The 9,172-nt window shown below is 43.5% G+C and overlaps 1 non-coding gene across 1 annotated transcript; it reads right to left on the bottom strand.

The window, feature by feature from the left end:
• Positions 1-4,179: 4,179 nt before the first annotated feature.
• TRNAS-GCU lies at positions 4,180-4,261 on the bottom strand. The gene has a single exon. It is a non-coding gene; the product is annotated as a tRNA-Ser (tRNA).
• Positions 4,262-9,172: the final 4,911 nt, after the last annotated feature.

Below are 9,172 nucleotides of genomic sequence, written 5' to 3'. Positions count from 1 at the left end.
AGTTGCTCCCCAAGTTATAGGTGGACCAACCACCTTAAAAGTACAATTACTCTTTACTGTTACACGCAACGGCTAAATTTCGGGAATACTCTAGAGTACAACGAAAATCACACCATTGGTACAGATTCTGCCTAAACTACTCCCTTTTCCTCTTCCGATAGGCTTTCCCCTTCGGAGAGAACACCTTCGGATCTCACCAACAGTCCCGAACTCGTCCTTGAGGCGCTGCCTCTCTTCATTTAGCAGACTTGCCGAACCAACAAAGCGTCTCTTCCCAAGGCATCCTTTGGTGTTCTCCCATTGCAATGGATCTTCCCGAACGTGCCCATTGGGCTAGGACCATACCAAGGGGCCTTCATTCACCTGCAACACAGATCATTTACAAAGAGGATCCCGGCCACCGGCTGTTTTACAGCGTAGGTTTGTGTCATCCGAGGGTCATAACCCTCCGAAGTCTTTTCCGAAGGTGATTCCCCCAACAGTAGGCTATCGTAAATGAGGGTCATATTGTTCTTTGATGGGACGAACTCATAAATTCAACCCACCCGCACTTGGTCAAATGTTCAGGAATATCCCTTCTTAGAGCATGATCGTACGTCTAATGCTGGCATCATATGCCATGCCGTGTGTCCCCTCCGGTCCCACACGCTCCATGCGCCATATGCCTGCATACTAATCTGTATGCGAAACCGCGAGGGTCGCCTTTGATACCACTTGTAACACCCCATCCTCCAAAGCCGTACTACACAGCCTTTCCAAGAGGCGGGCATGCATACACATAGCACCTGCTTACACTTCTGTCCTTGCTTTGTGTAAAAAGGTTAAGCCGAAGGTGCCATGGCTGGAGGACAAAGGCTTATAAGATGGCTCCACCCTTGCTCAACTAGTAAGGTGGTACTAAACATGCCCTCATGGGTCACTATTGTGCCATACAAATTTGGGTCGAGTGTCACAAGGATATACCAGGCAGTGAACTAGCCAAAGGGTGGTGGGAAAGGCGGCAACCAGGGTCGGCCGAACCCACAACACCACCTTCTGCCACCTCCTTCCATGTGTTGCCTCCCGTGTGTCCCCCATTGTGCGGACCACTAGAAAGCACAGATCATATTATATTTTAGTGTGCCATTGCACAGTTGTATGGTGCTTTTGTAGAGATATTTTTACGTGGCAATGCATACCCAGAATTGTCAAAGATTTCTAGGAGAATGTGTTAGAGGGCGCAAACAAGAGAACTAGATTTATTTTAATCTTACTATTCAGTTTTATTGGCTGGAGTTTGTGGTTAATAAGAAATGATTTTGTATTCAACAATAGTTGTAACTTCTCCTAACGTAAATATATACCGTGTAATTTCATTCATGAAGACATGCCCTTTAAAACTAGTGTTTTCTGGGATTTATGAGATCTGCAATCAATAAATTAAAGTTGGATGGTTCGGGACGTTCTTAAAGATGGAGAGATGCACTTAAGCTTCCGTAGAAACTTTGTAGAGAGAGAAATTCAAGAGTGGGATCAATTGATTGTAACGACTGAGAACATCGAGTTGTCACGCAATGATAGTAGCTATGAGATGGGCACTAGAAAAATCTGGTAATTTCACAACAGCCTCCTTATATAGAGAAGTAACATTTTCTAGAGTGGTAAATAAATAGATGATGGAAATTTGGCAGGCTAAAACACCCTTACAAATTAAGATCTTTAAGTGGCAAGTATGTAATGATAAAATTCATCAATCTGCAGAAGAATTAGTTAAATGAAATTGGCCTAGGGATATTGAGTGTAAATTGTGCGGACGACTAGAAAGCACAAATCATATTATATTTTAGTGTGCCATTGCACAGTTTCTATGGTGCTTTTGTAGAGATATTTTTGAGTGGCAATGCATGCCCAGAAATGTCAAAGATTTTCAGGAGAGTGTGTTAGAGGGAGCAAACAAGAAAACCAAATCTTTTTTTAATCTTACTCTTCCGCCAGCTTTTGGTTAATAAGAAATGAGTTTGTATTCAACAATATAGTTGTAACTTCTCCTAGCATAGGTATATACCATGTAATTTCATTCATCCAGAGATGGGCAATATTGAGCGGAGGAGTGACGCCGACTGGACGTGGAGATACAAAGACTAAAGCATCCACTATCATTGTTGCAATCTGATTGAAGATGGAAAATAGAAATGATATTCCTTGAGTTTTGAAGTTGTAATATTCTGGTACCAATTGAACATTTCTGCATGCCTGCAATAAATGTTTAGTGGGCTTAGAGCGTGGTTAAGAGATTGATGCTACCAGTAGTAGCATACCAATCCTTAGTTTGTACCGTTATATAACAATGCAAAACAGGTAAACCCAGTTTATCCTTTGGGCGCTGCTAGCGTCCGGACGTCTGGGTGTAGCAACGGATGCTGGAATGCTACTATTAGATTAAAAAAAACTTTCACTGAAATATTTGCTTAATGTTGCAAGTAACATCGATTTCTGTCAGCAAACCATCATTTCAACAAAGCAGTTCCTCCTTCCTGGTCGGACATACCTGCCTTGCGTCTATCCAAAAAACGAGTTTATAACTTAAAATCCCATATGCCATGGTCCCTGACAGCAAAATTAGGCTAATAAACTTTTTGCAACATCTCAAACAAACAAGCGAAACGTCACAATTTAACTACTACAATATCTCAAAAGCAAATATTCAACATGAAAAATCGATCAACGAAAATCTCAGTCTGTCAGTCGCACATGCGTGAAACATTAAAAACTATTACATGTAACATTTTCTTATAACAGTAGCAACATTGCAGATCTATTTGATAGACGATGCAACATCAATGGTCAATTAGCGAAATATCTCAGGTAAGCTACTGCAACATTGAAAAGTTATGTGCATATCCAGAGATCTCATCCATGAAGGAGTCTCATATCCATCACAAGGAAGCTTCCCGTCAATGAGGCCACTCCCTCACCGTGGAATGGCTGGTCCCCAGCCACACACACACAATGGAATCCGCTGTTGGGGGGAGCCAGACCTAGCAGGTGGCCCCACGGTCGAGGAGCTCATCACTATGGAGTAGCTCATTATCGCCACTGAAATAACTCAAATCACCTAGTGCAACATCCAGAAATTGCATGTTGCAACTCCAGTATCAACTATTGCAACAAGCTAAAAAATCCTAAAAAATCGCATATTGAAACATTGAGATGAACTCAAATCTGTACACTTTACACAATTGCAACAAATCGAATAAATATGTGCAACATGCAAATAAAGCCATCACAACATCCAAATCGAAAGTCATAGCAACATCTGCAAGGAACACGGGCAGACTGTATCTGTACCTCATCTGATCTCAATGGCGGATTGCCAGGCGCTGCCTCCCCATCACATGCTGATTGCTACTTCCTAACCAAGGGTGACGAGATTCAGCTGGTGTCGGATCGACCGGCGCTAGCTTATCCATGGCCAAGGCAGCACCTCCATACCTCGAATCGATGGAGCCGCACCGGCCTCCACCTCGGCGCTGAGCATCTCGAACGCCCACGCCACGGCTGCCGTACTCGTCGCGCGCGCCACCACGACCGCCACTGCGGCCCTTGAAGGGGAAGAGCTCGTAGTCCTGCGGGTACGACGGCGTCGTGTTGCAGCTGAACTCCACCTCCCGCGAGTGGCCGTAGAACGATGCCTCGTCGCCGGCCCGCGCGCCTCCTCCGCTCACCACGTCGCCGCCCCGCGCGGATTATGCACTGGAGCTCTTTCAGCTTGGCTCACCTCACAATCCACACTCCTCACTCCTCAGCTACTAGAGGGGATCCACGAGGGAGGAAGGGGGCTGCCCTGCCGCCGTCATGAATACTTTGTCATGTTTGAAGTCAAATGTGTGGACAATAATTATTAAAGATAGTGGACCCGGTGGGAGCGTCCGATGGAGATCCACGAGCCGCCGTCATGAAATATCTACTTTGTCCTATCTGGAGTCAAATGTGTGGACAATAATTATTGAAGATGGTGGACGCGGTGGGAGCACAGAAGCATGTCTCCTAGCAGTACCTTTATTCTTTTGCTTTCAATCAAAGCAGATCTAAAGAAGCAAAGAGAGAGAAAAGGAGGGGAAAATGCAAAAAACGTTTTCAATCAAAGCAGATCTAAAGAAGCAAAGAGAGAGAAAAGGAGGGAAAAATGCAAAAAACAAACGACGCCTGAGAGATTCGAACTCTCGCGGGGAAACCCCATGTACTTAGCAGGCACACGCCTTAACCACTCGGCCAAAGCGTCATTGTTGAATGTTGCAGGTAATACTCCATACTAGACAGATAAATAATACAGTAACGTGAACGCGCCACCTCTCCGCCGGGTAAGACCCGTGGGACGCACGCGGCACGCGTGGTACGGAGGATCCTGCGCTCCGTGGGTCTCAGGAAGTGCGGGTGGTAGAGTACCGATTCTTGGAGCTCGGCCGCCGCTACGCGGGCGACGTGCTCAGCGAGACGAGGGCCTACGCCGACCACGCCGGCAGGGCGGGGTGTCACTCGAGGCCGACGACGCGCGGCTCGCGATCCGGGCCAAGTCCGCGTTTAGCTCCGGGTCGCTGCGCCGGGAGCGAGAGGTTAACCCCAAGCAATCCCGGCACGCTGTTCCTTATTTTGGAGGAATCTGTTGCATGGTTGCTTGATCATGCCTACACGTTTCTTGAGGTCTGAATCCTACGCATTCGTGTAAAAATCTAACGAATTGGTAATGATCGGCGGAATCGTATCGTAGTTGGGAGCTTATTGACCGACATGCTGTAGGCTGTAGGTGTGGATCTGAATCGAGTGGTGTGTTAATTCATTTTTCAGTGTTTGCAGTTGATCTTTGAGAGAGTAAGTTGAGATGTGCCTTGGTCTATTTAATTTATGATGAGTGATTGATCGGATGAAATTGAGGCTTTATCAGTTGAGTCCATATCTTATATGTGTATGATTATGCTAACGAGGTGTTGTGTGTAAAACATATCTTGTGTGTTGTGTCTTTTAACTTATGATGTGCAAGTGTTGGATGCGACATGGCGGTCGACGGCACGAGGTGAAGGTCAAGCGAAAGGTTCATGCCGATGTACTAGGTTTGTGAAGGCTGAACACGAGTAGGCTTGGACCGAGGGATCCGAGAAGTTCAGGCGGAGTCATAGGCGATCCACATGGTGCATGGAAGAGCAAGAGTGCACAAGATGGAGACAGCATTAGTCGAGTAAAGCGGGATGGAGGTGAGTCGAGTAGGCGGCCCGAGAGCAGAAGCGAAAAACTTGGAGGCATCGAAGGTTTGGCGGAAGCCGAACATGCGTCGACATCGATGAGTCATGTCGGATGCGGTGTGCAAGAGGGTTTGATTGATTTTGGCCTCAAAATCGGGGTTAAGTCACACCTGCGGGATGTGCAAGAGGGTTTGACCAGTTTGGCCTTAAAAACCGGGGGCGGGTCCGGTGCGGCCGTACGGCTTGAGTCGAAGGACGCGTGGCACCATCACAAAGCTTGCGTCGAGACGAAGCGAAGTCGTGAAGGCGTCGGGTCCGTTCGATGTACCGAGAAAAAGTTGGACGGTTTTACCCCTACGGGGTATTTAGGTTGTATGCTTCATGTAAGGGTATTTTGGATAATTGTCAAATGCCTATATATTTGTGGAGTGGGTTGTTGAGGCAACCATATCTCTTGTACTTTTTTGTGGTGAATTTCTTATTTTGTTGGTGAGAGCCTTTTGGTGACAGAAGGAGAGATGAGAGAATTTTTTATTTGATTTTTTTTCCATCTTAATTTTGATTGAATTTAAGAGTGACTTATAACTGAACATAGTGGAGTAATACAAGTCTCAATCTCGTGCACAATTGCTCCACTTCTTTGTTCCGAGCGTTTTATCTTTTCCGGGTGATTTTTTTTGATTTTTCGTTCTTGCGACTTGCTGTGATTTATGTCGGATTTCTTGAGGGGTTTTGGTGCTAGGATATGTGAGAATATATCTGTGTCATAAATTGATCTAATCCTCTCGCAAGCACTTTCGATTTCAGGTTTTTCCCCAACTTGTTCTTTCCCTAGGGTTATCCGGAAATTGCAAAAATCGATAGTGAATTCTTGATCCTTTAGAGATCTTGTTCTTGGATCTGTTTACTCATGATGTGAGGAGATTGCGGTCCAAAATCCTGTGTGAATCGGTCCTGATTTGATTTGTTTTTGGTGATTTGGTGCAAAGCTCGAGCTCCAGTTCTGCTCTGTTTGCTGTGTCGTGCACCAGAGGGTCACCCGTCAGCACATCGAGGTGTGACCATATGCATCTGGTCCGACTGTTGGCTGAGCGTCGAGTGCATCGTCTGGCCGTTGTTCGATTTCTGTGATCTGGTAGCCAGGCGGACTGCAGCTTGACTTGTTCAGTGGCGGCAACAGCTTGTGTTCACAGCAGCAAGCTTTCAGTTTTCTGCAGCAGCTTCTTGCGCGACTCGATTGTGTGTTCTTCAGTGCACGCTGCGGCTTTGGGTCTCCCATTTTCTTGTGCAGTAGCAGCCTCAGCTCTGCATTTTCTTCTCTGTCTGTGCCGTTCGTCTTTACAGCTGCAGCTTGGCCTTCAGGCAACCGACAGCCTGTGCAGGTAAACAGAGAAGGAACTGGTTGCTATCTGAATCCCAGCGGCAAGTGCAGGTACTGCATCTTTTGGTTTTGCAGGTCACGCAGGTAAACAGCTCAAGCAGCAGGTAGTACCTTGAAAGGTTGCTTTCATGCTACAGAGTCCAAGCACTAAACTAATTACTTAATGCTCTTTTGTTTTGCCAGAATTTCTCAAAAGAAATGTCACTGTCATGCTACAGTAAGTAATCATTGCAAGGCAATTTAGGCTCTACCTTTTCGTTGAACAATTCATGCTGTGTGAGCTTGTTTAGTGTGAAATGGTGATCCTGTGAAAGTTTTTGTTTTAATCAGTCAGCCAGCTAGCTTGTGTGCTTGAGCATCTTTCTGGTTTGAGTTCTAGAGCTTGCAAGTACTAATCATTGCCTGTTTAATTACTCAGCTGCACTTTTCCTGTCAAGCTCGATCTCTGCCTTGCATTGCTGCACCTGTAGCTTTTCTGTTTTCATAGAATCTCGAGTAGCAACTCAGGTAGCTATTTGACATGCATTCAGTTCAGAAACTGGAGATAGTATCAGGTTTGAAGATTTGCTTCCGATCTTTTTCTTTTTCTTTTTCTTTTGAGCCTGATGTTAATTTGCGAGTTCCTTTAAGCTTCCGTGTCATGAGCTTTTCTAATGGTTCCTAGGGTGAGCTTGTCACGAGTTGACTTGTGTCATCTTAGCGATTAGAAACGAGGTGTGTTTGGGGTGCCAATCGAGATATAGGTTGTTCTCGGAGAGAATTTTTAAAGACTCCCATGCATCCGGTCTGATCACCCATCCCAGTCCTTCAATCCTTGTCAGATATGCAGATGCACACAAAACTAACTTTATGAGGTGTCTTTAAATAATAGTGTGGAGAAAAATGAATTATTTATTTCTATGCAAATAATTAAGTAGTACTGCATTTGGTTGTTGACAGGAAACTTGTCTTTAAGCACGACGCATGACCTTTTAACCGGAGAAAATGGTTCACTGCGTAATCTACTTCCTCCATCGAATAAATATTATAAGCATGTTTAGCTTTATCATAAGTTAAATATTTTTTAAATGTAAATAGAAAAGGTATTTGTAAAGTTTAACAACATAAGATTCGTTGTGAAACCAACTATCATAGCGCTTTCTCTTGGAAACAATTCACTTTTATTGATATTATTCATCAAAGTTAAAATAATATTTTACTTACAACAATCTAAAGTAACTATTTATGGACGGACAGAGTACATGATATTAAATATTTTTTAAGTATCCTTTTTAAAGAGCTGAGAATCTTCTATTCTACTTGGCAAATAACTCTCAGAGATTGCTTCATCAATTAGGTAGAAAAAACCTTCACTATTTAAATGAAGAAGATGTAAAAAAAGACCATATAACCATCGCTCAACTGTCAGTAGTAAAAAACCTTCGCAAATCATGGACAAAGTTAGTAACAAGGGGTGTTTGGATTCCTGAGCTAAAGTTTATTCCATATCACATCAAATCTTCGAAGGCAAATTAGGAGGACTAAATATGAGTTAATTATAAAACTAATTACACAGATGGAGGCTAATTTGCAAGATGAATCTATTAAGTCTAATTAATTCATGATTAGCACATGTTTACTGTAGCATCATATTGTCAAATCATGGACTAATTAGGCTTAATAGTTTCGTCTCGCGAATTAATCTCCATCTATGCAATTAGTTTTATAATTAATCTATATTTAATACTCCTAATTAGTATCTAAATATTCAATATGGCAGGAACTATTAGTTCTGGTAACCAAACGGGCCTAATAACCATCTATCAAATGCCAGTCCGTGCGACAAAGTGATATGATGCTTCTATGACACGGGCTTCCATGAGGATTGTGCGCTGATTGGACAGACTGATCATACTATAGCAAGGTTCATGAGCCTATCGACTAAGGGGGTGTTTGATACGAAGTGCTAAACTTTAGTAGGGGCACATCAGATGTTCGGATGCTAATTATGAGGACTAAACATGAGCTAATTACAAAACTAATTACACAGATGGAGTCTAATTCACGAGACGAATCTATTAAGACTAATTAATCCATCATTAGCAAATGGTTACTGTAGCACCACATTGTCAAATCATAGACTAATTAGGCTTAATAGATTCGTCTCGCGAATTAGACTCCATCTGTGCAATTAGTTTTGTAATTAGACTATGTTCAATACTCCTAATTAGTATCCAAACATCGAATGTGACAGATGCTAAGGTTTAGCAGGGGGTAAACACCCCCTTAATCCACATCCCTCTCATTCACTGAAACAAGCACTGCCGTAAAGAATATCGCCATAAACATGTAATAGTAAAATTCTAGATTTTGTGCCAAGTTTCTGCATTTGTCATGTACTCATATCGTCAACACCACTATAAATAAGCAAGTAATAACGTTTTTGGAAAATGTCGCAAATCAAACAAGACACCCCAGCAAGAAAGCCAAGGAAATAATCCAACTCCTAGCCACAGAAAGAGCTCACGTCTAGCTGATAAAGCTAAGCTACACCCAGGCAAAGATAGCATTCAGCTTGCACAGAGTACAAATTAGG

The sequence above is a fragment of the Setaria italica genome, chromosome IV (genome assembly GCF_000263155.2).
Source record: "Setaria italica strain Yugu1 chromosome IV, Setaria_italica_v2.0, whole genome shotgun sequence".
NCBI lineage: Eukaryota > Viridiplantae > Streptophyta > Magnoliopsida > Poales > Poaceae > Setaria > Setaria italica.
This window is presented reverse-complemented; position numbering and strand designations above follow the sequence as displayed.